Source organism: Canis lupus, chromosome 35 (genome assembly GCF_011100685.1).
Source record: "Canis lupus familiaris isolate Mischka breed German Shepherd chromosome 35, alternate assembly UU_Cfam_GSD_1.0, whole genome shotgun sequence".
NCBI classification, from domain to species: Eukaryota; Metazoa; Chordata; class Mammalia; order Carnivora; family Canidae; genus Canis; species Canis lupus.
In genome coordinates, this window is record NC_049256.1 from 5,363,043 (window position 1) to 5,370,528 (window position 7,486).

Sequence of the window (7,486 nt, forward strand, 5' to 3'; positions counted from 1 at the left end):
GTAAGGAAATTAGACTGGCTTGGGTCCAGCTGGGGCAGTTATGGGGAGGACAGCTATTTAATTATGGTTAAAACAAATTAGGAAGAATATTGAATGTCAAGCAAAGGAATTTGTACATAATCCTGAAACCAGTGGGGGCGGGGGGGACGACGAATCATTCGGTAAAACAATAACAAAATGGAGATGTTTGTTGTATTTTAGGAAGATTACAGCAGTAGTTGAATGAGGGGAAAACTACAGGAATCTTTTCAGGAGGTGGTTGTAATAATCCAGGCACGAACTTATCAGATGTTAACTAGTAATTTGTGCTAGTTTGTATATCACTTCTTTAACTCAAGTTTCTTATTAGCTTATAATGAATTGTATATTCATAAATTGACTTTTACTTAGAATGTCCCACTTAAATCTTCTGGTCCCATCTCCTTCCAGCCACTGCTGCTGTGAGCTGTTCTATTGAACCAGCTTCATGCTGGAGCACCCTAGGAGTGCCTCTTCTCCTTTCCCACCCTTGGCTGATCTGATATGGTGGCTAGCTGGGGTGTCCAATCAACACACTGGGCACTTATGTACAATGTAGGGTTATTAATATCTATTAATATCTTGTGGAGCAACCATCAACCACGGGGGATGTGTGCTGTAGGGTAAACGCTTTCCCTTTTCTCCCTATCTCCCATGATACATTTTCATGGAGCTTCCCAAAGTCCCTATGGAGTCAAATAGTCACTATAGAGATGGCTGCTTGGATTGGATTGGATTGGCTTTCCTCTTCACTCTCCCACCTCATCCTGACCCTCCGCCCTGCTCCCTGTGACCACATCCCCAAATAAACCACCCACGCATAAGCCTTTATAACATTCTCTTCTTCAGGGAGGCCTGGGCTAGACTAGTACAGGATTTCACATCCAGTTCTTTTGAAGCCACCACGATGGAATCTCACATAATGTTTTGCTCCCATTAGGAACTTCAATATAGCCAATAGCTAATATCTCCTCTTGACCTTTTATTTTTTAGAAATGAGCCCTGGTGGCTCAGCAGTTTAGCGCCTGCCTTCAGCCCAGAGAGTGATCCTGGAGGCCTGGGATCGAGTCTCGCGTTGGACTCCCTGCATGGAGCCTGCCTCTCCCTCTGCCTGTGTCTCTGCCTCTCTCTCTCTCTCTCTCTGTCTCTGTCTCAAATAAATAAAATCTTTAAGAAAAAAAGAAAGAAAGAAAGAAAGAAAGAAAGAAAGAAAGAAAGAAAGAAAGAAAGAAAGAAAGAAATGAGGTTGTAGAGCTGATGCAGTCCCATATACTAGCAGTGGTTTTAGGCATGTAGGGAGGTAATTTGGAATCCTGGGAAGAGCAAAGAATTTCAAGTCGTGAGATCTGGATTTGAGCTTTGCTACCGACTAGGCTAGTCGGTAACTATTCCAGTCTTCTGTAGCTCCATCTATAAAACAGGGAAGTTAATAAGTGCCTACCTTCATAGGGTTCCTATAAGCACCAAACAGGAGCAATGTACATGTGGTACACTTACTAATTTGAGTGCTCAGTTTACGTTCTCCCTTCTTCTTAGTTAGGTGATCCCAGTTTTTGTTCAGATGGATATTCACCTTTCCTCAATATATCCCACGTTTCACACTGTCCCCACTGCTCTGTCCTGCACTAAAGTAGGTTCTGATTGACTAAATCCAAAGAGACCACTTGTCATTTTCCTGAACATGCTGATTGGAAAAAAAAAAAAAAAGAAGAAGAAGAAGAAGAAATTTGCTATGAGATTTGGGAAAAAAAAAAACTCTTGCTCTTCTGAGAGAATTATCGAAAAAACAATCTCTCTTTGCCCTGAATATGAATGGGATGGCACGTAATGCCTAGAAATCGCTGGACATCACCTAGTGGCCCTAATGAGAGTCAGCCTAAAGATAAAGCAGAAAGGAGACATGATGAGATTAGTGAACTTCTGAACCAAGCTACATCCAAAGCCAACATGACCTCTGATCATTTCAGATAAGTGAGTCATTAAATATTTTGTTTAAGCCAGTTTGAGTCAGGCTCTCTTTTACTTGGAATAGAAGAATTCCCAACTGATAAGGTATGTAAATAAGCGCTGTAACTTGAAATAACTATAAAAACATTAGTTTTTACTATTATTATCACTACTAGTTAGCAAAAATGCCCATAGTCCAGGTTGAGAAAAATTCCTAAGTTTTCACTATAATTTAGTACCGACTTTTGGAAAAAAAATATAAGCCACTGCCTTACAGTATGTGCAGAAATAATTCCCAGCTAGATTAACTGTATTCATAGAAAGAAACAAATACAAAAACAAAACAAAACAAAAAAAGGACTGAATTTAAAAATACATATTAAACTCCCAAGTCATAAAATAAAAGACTGTCAGAATTGGCTACATCAAAATAAAAATACGAAAACTGTTATAATTCGGGGAGGGGGGAATTACCATAAACAAAGTTAAAATGCAAAGACAAGCTAGGGGAAATGTTTGAAGTTTATATGGCAGATAAACTCACAATATATAAAGAGTGCTTATAAATCAATAATAGGAAACCTCCATAATAAAAAAAAATAAGTAAAAGATTTCATTATTTGAAGACCATAAGAAAAGGTGAGGAACTTAAGAACAAAGAAAGTCAAGGGCTATGATTGAAAGAGATTACTAACAATTGTAATAACTAACACGTACAGTAATGTGCAATAACTAACACCAGGTACTATAAGAATTCTCTCACAGAGATACAGGTATGAGAATGATTACTATAGGGTTCCAACAAATGAAAACAACTTAAATGCCAATCAATAGAAAATTGGTAAAATTATGTTATGATATATTCCTATACTGAGATACATTGATGCCATTAAAAATTAGGATCTAGTAAGGAGGCTCCTGGGTGGCTCAGTCAGTTAAAGTATCTGACTCTTGATTTTGGCTCAGGGCCCTAGGATCAAGTCCCACATCAAGCTTTGTGCTCAGCAGGGAGTCTGTTTAAGGATTTCTCTCCCTCTCCCGCTACCCCTCCCAGCTCTCTAAAATAAATAAATCTTTTAAAAATTCATTAAGAGTGTAAGTTTAAAAAAAGTGGGGGGGGGGGGGAGAGAATCTAATAGGCCCTTATATGTTAACATGGAAAGAAGTAGAACATACAGTTTGAGTTTATCAAACAAGGTACAGAATGCTCCCATTGTGTTACTATACATATTTACATATACACTGACGGTCTAGAATTAAATGCCAACTACTAATAATAGCTATTTCTCTCAAATGTAGTTGCCGCAAGACCATTTTATGTAAAAAATTTTTATAAAACGTATATGGTATAAAAAGTTTGTTTATAAAGTAAATAATAGAATGAGCACAAATCAGAAAGAAGCTGGGGTTGAGGACTATGGGCCACCCTGATGACTGAATGCGTTCCTGGTTCCTCTCGTCCTTAGTCCCCAAACGTGATGAGGCGCCTGGCAGGTGGCGGTGGTGGCTCTCTCTCTCGCGTGGGAAGCAGGGCGGGCAGGGGAGGGGCAGCACTGAGACCTGCACTCCATGGCCTCAAGGCAGAGCGTGCGGTGGGCTTGGAGGCTCAGAGGGGGCCTAGGGTGAGGCTTCCCAGGGAAGTAGGAGAGAAGCAAACAGAACTTTCCCAACCAGGAGCCCAGGAACGCAGAGATTGCGCAATCAGCATCAGGCGAAGTAAGGGAGTGAGTTTCTGGTGTTCAGGCTCCTCGACTCCTGCCGACGGCGTCCAGAAGTGGCCCCTCGGAGAGTGTGAGAAGTAGCCATCTGCCAAGGTCGGCCTACGGGGGCCAAGGACTGCCCCATCTCCTCTGCCACCAAACCAGGAATGTTCCGTGCCTGGTCTCGTCCTTCCCCGGGCCTTTGGAGTTGCCTTTGAACTGATTTGATAAGGTCGGCACTGCTATGAACAGCCGAAGCCCGATACGACGCTATGCACCAAAGCCCTTAGCTGAGTCAGGTGACATCTCCCTGCTGTCACCCCCAGAAACTGGAGCCTGGGGTTCTAGATAAGGAGCACAAGGAGGCACTGCACACGCCCATAAGCTTTAGGCTCCCTTAGTCGCAGACTGGGCATCCACTGTGGTGAGTTCTGAGAAAGTTCTTTGGTTGCATCCCAGGCCATATGACTCAAAAGGGTCGGACGGTTGCAGCTTGTAATGTTTCAGATTGGAAAACTGAAGCTTAGATAAGTTATCTGCATTCCTCCAAGGTCATGACAAGTTTTAGAGCTGACGCGGGAAGCCAGTCCTCCTCATGGAGCATACATCCCATCCTGCCATGCCACACGTCTTTGGCCGCCCCATTTCCAGTGGCAAGTGTCTCAGAGTTTCAGGGGTTAGTAGCGAATGACCTTTTACATCTTCACTCTAAATAGAGAACTGAAAACGAAGTCGTAGCACTGCGCGCTTTTAAGGTGATGCCTGGTGCTGTTATTGGCAGTAGCGCTTCAGGGTCACACAGTCAAATGATGTGACATTTGTTTGTTTACTCACTCATCAAGCGTTTATTAAGCAATATAGACGATATTCCAGGCCCCGAAGCAGAAAAAATGAAAACACAGGGCAGTAGCAAGGAACCATACAACCTGGCAGTAATTTTAAGCCATACATCCTTATCCGATCAGTCTGGTCCTGCCCTTTAGGTCCTTGGTCCTTGGTCCAGGCCACCCTCGCACAAAGAACTACTACAACAGTGTAAAACACTCATTTTTCTGAAGGCCCTCTGGCAGCCTTCACTTGCAATCAGCTCTTGGGTGCAGCCCCTGTGGGTGGCGGTCGGGTGGCAATCTCTGAGAGTCAGGACATAAAAAAATTTTCACCTCTTACGTTACATCTCCCAGTGGGATTTCAGCATCCTTTATAGCACTCACAGGGATTGCTGGCAGGTAGGACAAGCTGCATTATCAACCAAATGACAAGACCCAGTCCTGATCCCTGGAACAATTCTGGAAAATTCCAGTGGTTTGGCAATGATTCCAGCTAGTTAATTTTGGCTACAAAAAAGCCATGGCTGTATGTTAGTAAACTCACACACCACCACATCTTAGGAATAGTTGTCGGAGAACATGCTTTCCTTCCCTATTTTAAAAGGACTTGGCAAAGAAGATTTTGTAGCAGGGCCCTCAGCTGTGTCCCACATGTATTCTCTCTGTTAAGCAACAGTCATCAGTGAAGTATCCTCCTTCCCTCCCCTCCCCCAGAAGGGTAAGCAATCAGCCAAGACGCTGGGATGGTGCCTGAGCCAAGAGTTTTTCTAAGTAAGTAGGAACTCAACAATAAAAATGGAACATTATGGCCAGAGCCCTGGGGTCACAGGACATAAAGACCAGAATCCAGGATCTAATGAGCTCATGTGTGCACCTGCCTCCCTCACCCCCCCAATCCCAAGGGACAGAATCAAGAACCACCAAAAGGCTGAACCATGTTCTGCAGACCTTAGCAGGCTGCATGTCCCACATTTCATCATCAGGAAGTCAGTCCAGTGGCTGCTTCTGGAGTTGGTGTCAACTGGAATTAATAAGAGAGATTTTCTTTTTTCTTTTCTTTTCTTTTCTTTTCTTTTCTTTTCTTTTCTTTTCTTTTCTTTTCTTTTCTTTTCTTTTCTTTTTAGGATTTATTTATTTATTTGAGAAAGAGAGAGAGAGCGAGAGGGAGCATGTAGGGTTGGGAGAGGGAGAGAGGGAAAGAGAGAGAGAGAGAACCTCAAGCAGACTCCCTGCTAAGCACAGACCCTGACTTGAGGCTTGATCTCAGGACCAACCCGAGCCGAAATCAAGAATCAGACACTTAAGTGACTGAGCCACCCCAGTGCTGTGATCACAGAGATTTTTTTTTTTAAACCACATGTGCCCTGACCAGTACCTCTGGAAAGAAAAGAAAAGTTTGTAGGCATCAGGTGTTTGCCGAAACACACATAGCTGCACATCAAAAACAGCAAATTACATTTCATGTAAGTTAAAAAAAAATTATTTTAACCTTTGGGAAAAGCGTATCCTGAAATTGTGACTAAAGACACCTTTTTAAGCAACCAGCTCATGTCTTTCCGTTTATTTGGGCTCAAATTAAAACGGTGAGTGGCAAGAATATATACCATGAGGTTGGTTCTTCTTTTGTCATTCAGTTTATTACCGGAAAGAAAAAACAGAAGTCGGCGGAGGGGTCGAAACTGGAGGGCAGGGAGTCTGACCTGTTAGGAGTGTGAGCATTAATTGGTCTGTTTATCTGTCTCATGACCATCCTGTTAGCTGCCTGGTACCTTCCACGTTTACAAGCTGTTTGAGGATTAAATCCTCATAGCGATGGACCAAGTAAAATTTGCCATGGTGACCGCAGGTGATATCAAATCTCCCCCGGGCCTGCTGGGACCCTGGAGGATCCTAATGGCTTTAGGAGAATGACTGACCAGTCTGGCTTCCCGTGAGATACAAGCCGACCGACTGGTTGGCTGGCGTGGAGTGGGAGCACGTTTTCCAGAAAGCTCCAGGACGCTCCAGGCCAGCGGGTCCCCCGGCAAGCAGAGTGGACGTCCAGGAGCTCCGGCTGGTATGAAGGAGTTCTCTAGAAAATGACTGGTTAAGAAAACAGGTTCACGTGGAGTTAAACAGGACGTTCTGTCTTTGGCTGGTGGCGACGATGCTGTCGGGGACACCGCGAACAACCTAGTGACTGTATTAACACCATAAGTGACATTTCTTGGTTCTCTGGTTTGCTCTTCAGAGCTCCTCAGGAGTGCAAGGTCCTTCCCTGTCCACCCAAGGTCAACGCGAGGCTCAGATATTTAATCCTCATCTCAGAATTTAATTATCTGCACTTATTGGGCAATCGTGGTCGGTCTACCTCCTGTGCCAAGACGGGAAATCTCCCCTCCACTGGCCTCCTTATCCATGAATCCTCTAGGGACTGTCTCAGACGCAAGCCCAAGGACAGACAGGCCTCCCTGCCTTCAGCGCAGTGCTCCCCAGCAAGCGGGGCCCCTTGGCACTGGCGGGGCTCCATGGGGGGTGCACGGCTACCAGCGAGCCCCGGCCAGAGGGCCTGCAAACGGCAGGTGCCGCCCTGACCCATGATCACTCCCAGTGGGGAGAAAAGAAAGGTCTTGAGATCATTAACCCCACTGCCGTCCCCTTGCTGGGATCTGAGGCAGCCTCCTTCAACAGCACACGGGCGGGGCGTTGTTTAGATGCCACCAATCTCCCGGGACAGCAACATCAAAAACGAGAGGAGACACTGACCGAGGGCAGAGCTGGCTCTGGCACCTCCGTGGCTGGTGACCACGAGGCCCGCCTCTGACTCGGAGCGGTCTTCTGAAAGCAAGGCAAAAAGGCGCCGTCACTGCGCTTTCAAACACAGTGTCCTTGGGAAGGCGGTGACAGTGTGGCATTGTCATGCCTGCCACACGGTCCTGCATAAAATAGCACTTTCCTTTACTGCTTTCCTCTAAGTGTCCAGGGGGGTGGAGAGACAGTCCTGATTTATGTAGA